The sequence below is a fragment of the Bombus terrestris genome, chromosome 10, assembly GCF_910591885.1.
Source record: "Bombus terrestris chromosome 10, iyBomTerr1.2, whole genome shotgun sequence".
Lineage (NCBI taxonomy): Eukaryota > Metazoa > Arthropoda > Insecta > Hymenoptera > Apidae > Bombus > Bombus terrestris.
The window spans coordinates 15,749,372-15,757,323 of NC_063278.1; the positions used below are offsets into that span (position 1 = coordinate 15,749,372).

Below are 7,952 nucleotides of genomic sequence, written 5' to 3' on the forward strand. Positions count from 1 at the left end.
TCGATAGAAGGTCCATAAAGAAGATACTATCGCGATAGTTGCGCTTTTGCATCGCTTCTAGTTAGAAAGCGTGAATGTGTTACGTGGCTTTTTCGTCAATCGACGTTGGCGTTCGATAATCAATTTTTGCGCGATCGTTTTCTTCCGTATACCGTTTACTAGTCTTAGTTCCTGTAAATATTTATTTCAAGGTAAATTAGATAGAGGCAGGACACACGGGGATAAAGGAAAAGCAGGATGAGAGATTGTAAAATCAAAGCAAATACACGTGTCGAATGGTACGAACTTTTTGGAGTTTGGACGCAATGCGATTTTCCAGGAAAGTTGCGGCCGTGGCAGCGACGGTGGCGGCGGCGGGAAATTCCCCGGGCCGAGCGAATTGGTCTCCATGGAAACCACCCCAAAGCCAATCCGGGGTACATTCGTACGTACATTTACCCTTGTCGAGGCGCGTCTGCAACACTCCCCTTACTCCGCTCTCTCTTCATAAACTTGCTTCCCTTTTCGCCCCTCTCGACTCTTCCGTATTGTCCCCCTTCTCCGCATCCCGAGCTCTCCTTCTCCCTTTCTCCCTTTATCTGCTTCACCTCCACCATCTTGCTCCCTTTTATTTTATTTTTCTCTCGCGTCTCTTTGTTCCGCTATAATCTTCCTACCCGATTTTTCTTTTTTTTATCTTTATAACCATCCTATTTCTCTATCGTTTCGTTTTATTTTACGTTCTTTTTACGCTTCCTCTTCCTTCCTCCTTTCACTTTTCCGCGTTCACTTTCCTTCGTCGCGTTCCAAACCAAACCAATAAGAAACGAGTCGCTTATTTGCCAACTCCGCGAAACAAAAAACGGAGAAAATTGATGAATTATACGAGATAAGCATCGATCAAACGCTTTTGCGCTGAGATCTAACAGATTTCAAGAAATCGATTTATCCACTTTCGCCTGTGAACTTGAACAAATACTTACATTTATTTGAAATTCGATTTATATATTATTACGTAGTAATAATCATTTCGATTCCTTAAAGCAGTAGCGAAGGTATTAAAATTTATGTAATAGGTAGCGAATGTAATTTATTTTTCAATATTTGTCGTCAATGCTCCTCTTACATAATAAAAAAGTGTCTGGTAGTGAGGGACTTCGATCGAATCGCTGTTCTTAAGAAAGAAATAATAAGAAGAAATGTCCTTTGTTGAAAATATCATAAGCATGATTGTATTTTACCTCTCATAATACCGATCATATCTAGTAAACGTTTGATATTTAAGTTACATTTCCATTGTTATATATCAAACGATAGAAGCTATATACGAATACAATAAAATAACAATTACAATAAAATTCAATGTTTGTGTATATATACTTTTTTAAATTCTTACTAATTATATTTCTATTATCATCTTTTAATATTCTCCTTTTGCTGCAATAACATTCGTATATTCTTCCAGCTTTTTTATTTTCCTTTGTCACTCAATAACATTTTTCCATTTGCGTTTCGGTACAACTTTCTTTTAGCTATTTCTTTCTTGTGGCGTTTTGCAATTCTCTTTCTCATTTCACAGTATCTAACATGTTCTTCTTTACTTCTTTTTCGTCAGTTTCTGACGTTAGAGACGCCACGTCAGCGACGACGCCAGCGGCGCGGCGCGCGTCGTCCAGCAGATTGCCTGGCACGATGCAGCCTTATAGACGCCGCGTCGTTGCGTGTCTGATTGCTCGAGGCCCTGCGTTTAATCGAACAGTGACGCCGAAGAGGGCTTCTGACATTTGATAAGCTCCTTTTCTTTCTCTAACTACACTTTTGTCCTGTTCTTACCTCCACGCAAATATTCTTTACGTATTTGACAATTATTTACAGAAAGATTTCGTTTTATTAGCTTCGTTGCTATATTGCTTCTTTAAAATTGACAGAAACAATCAACGATAGAAGGAGTAGATGAGTTTCCATTAGTAGAAAAGCGCGTAATTAATCGCGTTCATATTCGGACACAGCACTATCTATCTTGATAATATCGTAATAATATCTTCTCGTATCGTCTTGTACCGAATAACATTTCCTACGCTACTTTTCTTCGTTACGAATAATTGTACAATTTTGCGATAACTTTTCCCCTTGTCTTTATAATAATGGATACACAGTGGTCCAACTGAATATTAAACCGAAAAGTATACTTTTGCGAGTCTCGTAAGACGCTATGTAGATAGATACAAAGTCCTTAAGTACCAATCCCGTATACGTTGACAGATTTTCTTTTAATCTTCGCTATACATTCTTTAGAACTTGTATCTTCGTTTAATCATAATCCAGGTTTCAGAACTTAAGATTAACGTGCGTTGTTTGTTTGTTGGCAGTTTAGAGCGTAAACGTTCGAATACTTTCGTAAGCGGCTGTATATAAGCGTATATGGAGAAAGTATAAATCCTCTACAGCTGTCTACCTCAACGCGTCAGCTACCTCTGCTGTACTCGTTTCCCTGGTCCTTCTTTCCCCGATGGAAAGAGGTAACCGTCCAGGATAGTGCGTCATCGAACTGTCGACCTGGTACGGTACAGCTTCTGGCTGTGTGATCCGCGGTATCGTAGGGATAACATCGCTCGGTGCTATCTACTGGTATACTGGTCATGTGCTATTTGCCGAATGTGATTCTTCAGAAATCAGTGGCATTGGAAGAGAGGAGGCAGTAGCAGTTCCACCCTTGAGAAACCAGCCCATGAATATCCTTCCTGACCTGCGACTAGTTATCAAAGTACTCTTCGTTTACACAGATGCCGAGCTAGGTAAGATGGAACCTCGATGGGAACCAGATCTCCTTCATATGCACCTTCTCGGTCGCGTAGTTCGCTTTTTGCACCTCGTACGAGCCCAGATTCTGCAGAATTGGGTCTCCAGTCGCAGCTCTTAAAGGACTTCGGTTACACTAAGCTCCACCAGGTCGATATTGCTCCTGGCAGCAGCTAAATAGTATGATAATGCGAGTGACAGTGCGAGTATGTGACGTTGTAATCTTCATCGATATTGAGGATCATCACCGCTGTTAGAACCGTTATTATTGTAATAAACATATTTAAAAATCACCGAAACCGAGAACGCTTCAGTTTTCCGAATAATTGATGGTTAATTTTCTTTTTACATATGAGTGACATGGATTTAATTTGATCGAATAAGTTGTTGCGAATTCTCAACTAATCGGTCAGGTTGCAACTGATCGGTTAATATTTCGAACCTTGAACCAGATTAACGCTCAAGGTGGAGGTAAATTAAAGATGTTGAGTAGTAGTATGTTTAGGTTATTTATTTGTACTGTTTGGTATACACGAAGAGAGTCACTAGTACGTTAAGATACAGAATAATCTATGTTTTAGTTAATAACAAGACGAGTATAACAAGAAGAGTATGACGCTCTGACGAATGTTTTAAGACTTTGTTCATATCGCTCTTTCAAGAAGCTTCGTCTGGTCCTTATATATTAACTTTCCGCCCCGGTTTTCCTTCTTATCGTGGGTTTTATGGGATGGAATCTATTACTTCAAATCTTATAATCGTGTACTCTCGTGGGCGCATATCCTCTGGTATCGTTGATCGATACCAGTTGTTTACTTTAGACCTGCCCGATCGGGCACTTAGGGTCTTAATTAGCCTCTTGATGAGATTCGCATGTAAAGTTTACAACTCGGAAGGTAGGAAATTCGGACTTTTCCAGAAAAGATTGACCTGATGTTTCAGTCATAAACGGACGGTCGCTTCAAATCCCGAACATAAGTAAACTTGAAAACTTTACAAAAAGAAAAAGAAAAAAAAAGAAAAAGAAAGAAAGAAAATGGAGATGTTAGAGAACAATTCAATCGTAAAGAGGAACGATAAACGTTTAATAAACGAAACACGCGGTACTGGTGCGTTGCTAGAAATAACAAATGTTTGCTTTCTCTGTGTTTTATTTTCGTTGCTATCGCTCGTGCGTTTATTTCCTGGTGAAACAGTTCTAACGAACCGGAGATGATAGGTTCTCGAGAGTGCTTAACTTTTCAGTTTTAAAACATTAACCAACATCTCGGGGGAGTCGTGTGTGCAAAGCCCATAAAAGTGCATTACGATCAGCCTTTATTAATGGTTTCCCATCGATCCTAGTATCGTACATATGCCATATAGCTATGCACAGCATGTTAATTTCGTTTGCACTTAATGTAATTTTGCACATGTTAAACTCACCTATATACATGTAAATAAAGCGATGACAATCGCTCGATATTATCGCTTCTGACACAATCAATATAATTATAGTTGTATTTATGCACCACCCATTGATTTCCATCCATCGGATCGAGTGATAAGTTCGTTTATTTTTCAAAAATTATTTATAAAAGGGAAAAATACACGTATCAGAGTATTTTTCAAGAAGAAAGACATAAATATGTAAGGAAATGAGATAAGTAAGTTAATCCTCGATTGTAACATAATCGAAGGAGGAACAAAACGGAAGTATGACCGTTTCGGCGTCGTCCACGGTTAGGTCCATAAGCTCGGGTTGTTCACGTGCCAGTTCAGCGACTTTTGGTAGACAGTGCATGGCTTGGTCCACGAGCACCGGGGTTGGTTTGGCAGCGCCGATACTTGGGACAGCGCGAGACGATATATCGGCAACAGCAGCTTGCATCGAATCGATCTGCGTCTTCTCCGGGGCCCTACGGCTGCGCGACTTGACTTTGGCCCGACAGCCGCGCTTTATTTTTCCAGCGCGACGTCTTCGTTTTCCCTTAACTACGCACGATCTGCGCACTAGAATTCAACGCGTAAACGAGTATGGAACAAACGGCGCAACGTTCGATTAAATTGTAATTATCACGCAGATAGCTGCGATTCCAGTGCTGAGTGTTACGGCAGCGCCCTGCAAAAGTTATGTCACTAATGCAACTAGTGCAACGCCGCCTTGTGTAACTAAAAGCACGAAAAGAAATCAAACTCGATGCGTCTTATGAAACGTGAGCCGAAGAATCGGAGGAATATTTATCTATTTCCTTTATTTAGGAAATTGATGTTACTCTCGTTTAATCGTCAGAAATATCGTTAAAGAATCGCTCACATACATCGTCGGACGGTTGCCTATCGGTAATATTCATATTAGCACGTCACTACAGACATTGGCACCTAAACGAATTATTAAAATTAATTATAATTACGTTCAACGATACGATAACTCGTATAAACTTATCGTGGAAGAACATTTATAAGCAGTCGAATTGGCACACTGATCAACCAATGGTTGAACTAAATCACACAAAACACCTATGAATTAAAGAAAGTTGTTTCTGTCGTATTCTAGTTTAGCGACGGAATAACGCGTGAGCACTGAACTTTGAAGTCACTTGAAAGCACTTCGTAACTGTTAAGACACTGATATTCGCTGATCCATCGTTGTACGGTCGAGACCCGACGATGGACTGAACTCCATGGAATTGTAGTAGGGAGGCTTCCGTGAAGTTCCAAACGATACGTAAAAAACATAAAAGACTAGAAAAATAATTCTGAGGGTTGTAACCTATCCGTGTTGCATATATCGGATGATTACGTTATGAAGCACTTGATCGGATAAGCGAGACCAAGCTCCACCTGCATAGATCGGATAACTGGACCGCCAGACAGGCGCCATCGCTTGCATCCTGTTTATCACGGTTGCCAGAAGTACGGACAGCAGAGAGGGGTTTTGACGTAGCAAACAATAACAGAGGGAGAACAGACTAGTTCTTACCGAGGAGTCGGCGTCGATTGGCGTTAGCGTCGGTTGGTGGCTCCAACTCTTTCAAAGCACGAAGCGAATCGCGCATATCAACAGCAATCACGTAGATAGACGCTTGTTGATTGCGAGGTGACAATAATTTTGTATAGTTTTGTCGAATTTTGAAATTCCGATATAAACAAGGAATCAGGTAAGACAACTATTTGACATTGTTGTATCAATGTAATCTAAGAAATGATCGTTTTTTGAAGAATATAAAGTATTTTGTTATCCTGGAGTTATGACGCGCGAAATCGATCACTCGTGTATTCTTTAAAGCGATAAATTCGCTACGTCATTTTAGTTTTACGATTATTTGTTCTTTTCGTAAATAGCTCTTTTAATGTATTTAGGCAGTGATGGCGTGCCAGTACAGCTGAAAGAAGCTTTGCTATAGAAAATGAGTCGAGTAAGACATATTATGTGTTTAATACTTTTGCATCGGTTTAAATCATTATAATATCTTAAATCAATTAATGACGAGTATTTTACAAATGGACAGTGGTAGTAGCATGCTGTCTCCTGCTACAAGGAAAATTTCTAAAAAACAGGCATTCCGTAATGACCAGTATGAAACTTAGGATACAGCTTGCAGCGGTATCCTCGTAGCAGATAGATGTGGGCTGCTGAAGCACAATAAAAGAATAACCTATTTAGTAAATGTATGGGCAAGAAGTCTGAAAGAGGTAAGACATGGAGCAGAAGGTCCAACAACCTGTTCTCTGGAGAACAATGTAAAAAAAGCGGAATTGAGAGTTTCCACAAACGTTGTTGAGCACAGCAGAAGTTTCTATTTATTCGGACATTTTTCCATTTCATATTCAACATTGGGAAATCAACAATAGCGTAAAATATTTGGCTCAAAAGAAACAAAATATCTTTCTCTGAATTGATAGATGAAAGAGAGACGTCAGAAGTCAAAAGTAAAAAAGGCTACGCCGGAAAACTTGTACCAATGTTTTCTACGCTTTTTAATAATAAACTATTGATTTAATTGCTAAAGAAAAATACTAAATTCAAACGCCAGTTTTACAACGACCACTCCTAACAACATTCTCATACATATAGTATAATGTATAATAATAACGTATAATATATAGTATAATGCCATTCTTACAGCACCGGAAGCTGTTAAAAACGATCGGTATAAAACAGCTGTCGTATTTAGCAACTCTAGCAACAGTAACAATGATACTCGTAACAATTATCTAGTATCAACTTTGTTATAAGAGACATACTCGAATTATACACAGGTTTATCAGCAGCAAATTACTATAATATCGTATAGTCCATCGAGGAATATCGAGTAACGAAGCTGCAGACAACGTAGCCAAAGAAGCGGTAAATATCCAACCTTCGATCACATCAACATCGCATCAAGATTTTAAAAGAATCATACAGCACACGTCAAACAAGCGTGGAACCACAAGTGGAAGGTTGAAAAATCAATTAGATCGAGCAACAGCTCAAACAATTTTCTTCATGACGCGATAGTAAGATCCTTGAATGGCAGAAACCGAATCATTCTAAACAGGATCCACATTGGCCATATTGAGGTTGAGGTTGATCGATTGAAGAACAAATGGATGAATTTGTAATAGAAAAGTATATTGAAATAATTAAAGGTATAAGTATAAGTTTATTCAGATCCTTACTCTCTTAGTGTTACAATACAATGGAATCGATAGGCAGCACGTTCATATATTTATAGCAAAAGGACATTATCAAAAATGTTAACCTTGTAGCTTTAGTTAGAGCCTACAAGGAACATACATAAATAGACACCTGTCTATTAGTTCCTTTGTTCCTAGACCTTGAAACCCAAAACATAATGTATATTCAAGGGTACAATAATATGCACCTCTTCTTATTTAGAATATTTCTGCGTAATAGCGGTTTCCAGGTCACGGATATATATATAAATAAAGATGTAAGGTTTTTCTTGAAGTAGCTACTTCAATAGTTCTTACAAATTCCTCTTCACCTGGAAGGGAATACCTTTACCTCACTGAAACACACGTCGATGTTCTTCGACTCTTAAATACATATCGATCTTTCGTAAGAAAATCGAAACCTTACGAAATCAGGCTAAACTTCTCCAATCGGTAATGGAATGTTTTGTACGAAAAACGTTAAGAACCTTCTCAAATTTATCCAAAGCAATAAATAGGTTCTACGATCTTAT

General features: G+C 38.8%; 1 long non-coding RNA gene across 1 annotated transcript; it reads left to right on the plus strand.

The window, feature by feature from the left end:
• Positions 1-4,680: 4,680 nt before the first annotated feature.
• On the plus strand, positions 4,681-7,395 carry LOC125385791. Its single transcript, XR_007225429.1, has 2 exons — positions 4,681-5,918; positions 6,121-7,395. It is a non-coding gene; the product is annotated as an uncharacterized LOC125385791 (long non-coding RNA).
• Positions 7,396-7,952: the final 557 nt, after the last annotated feature.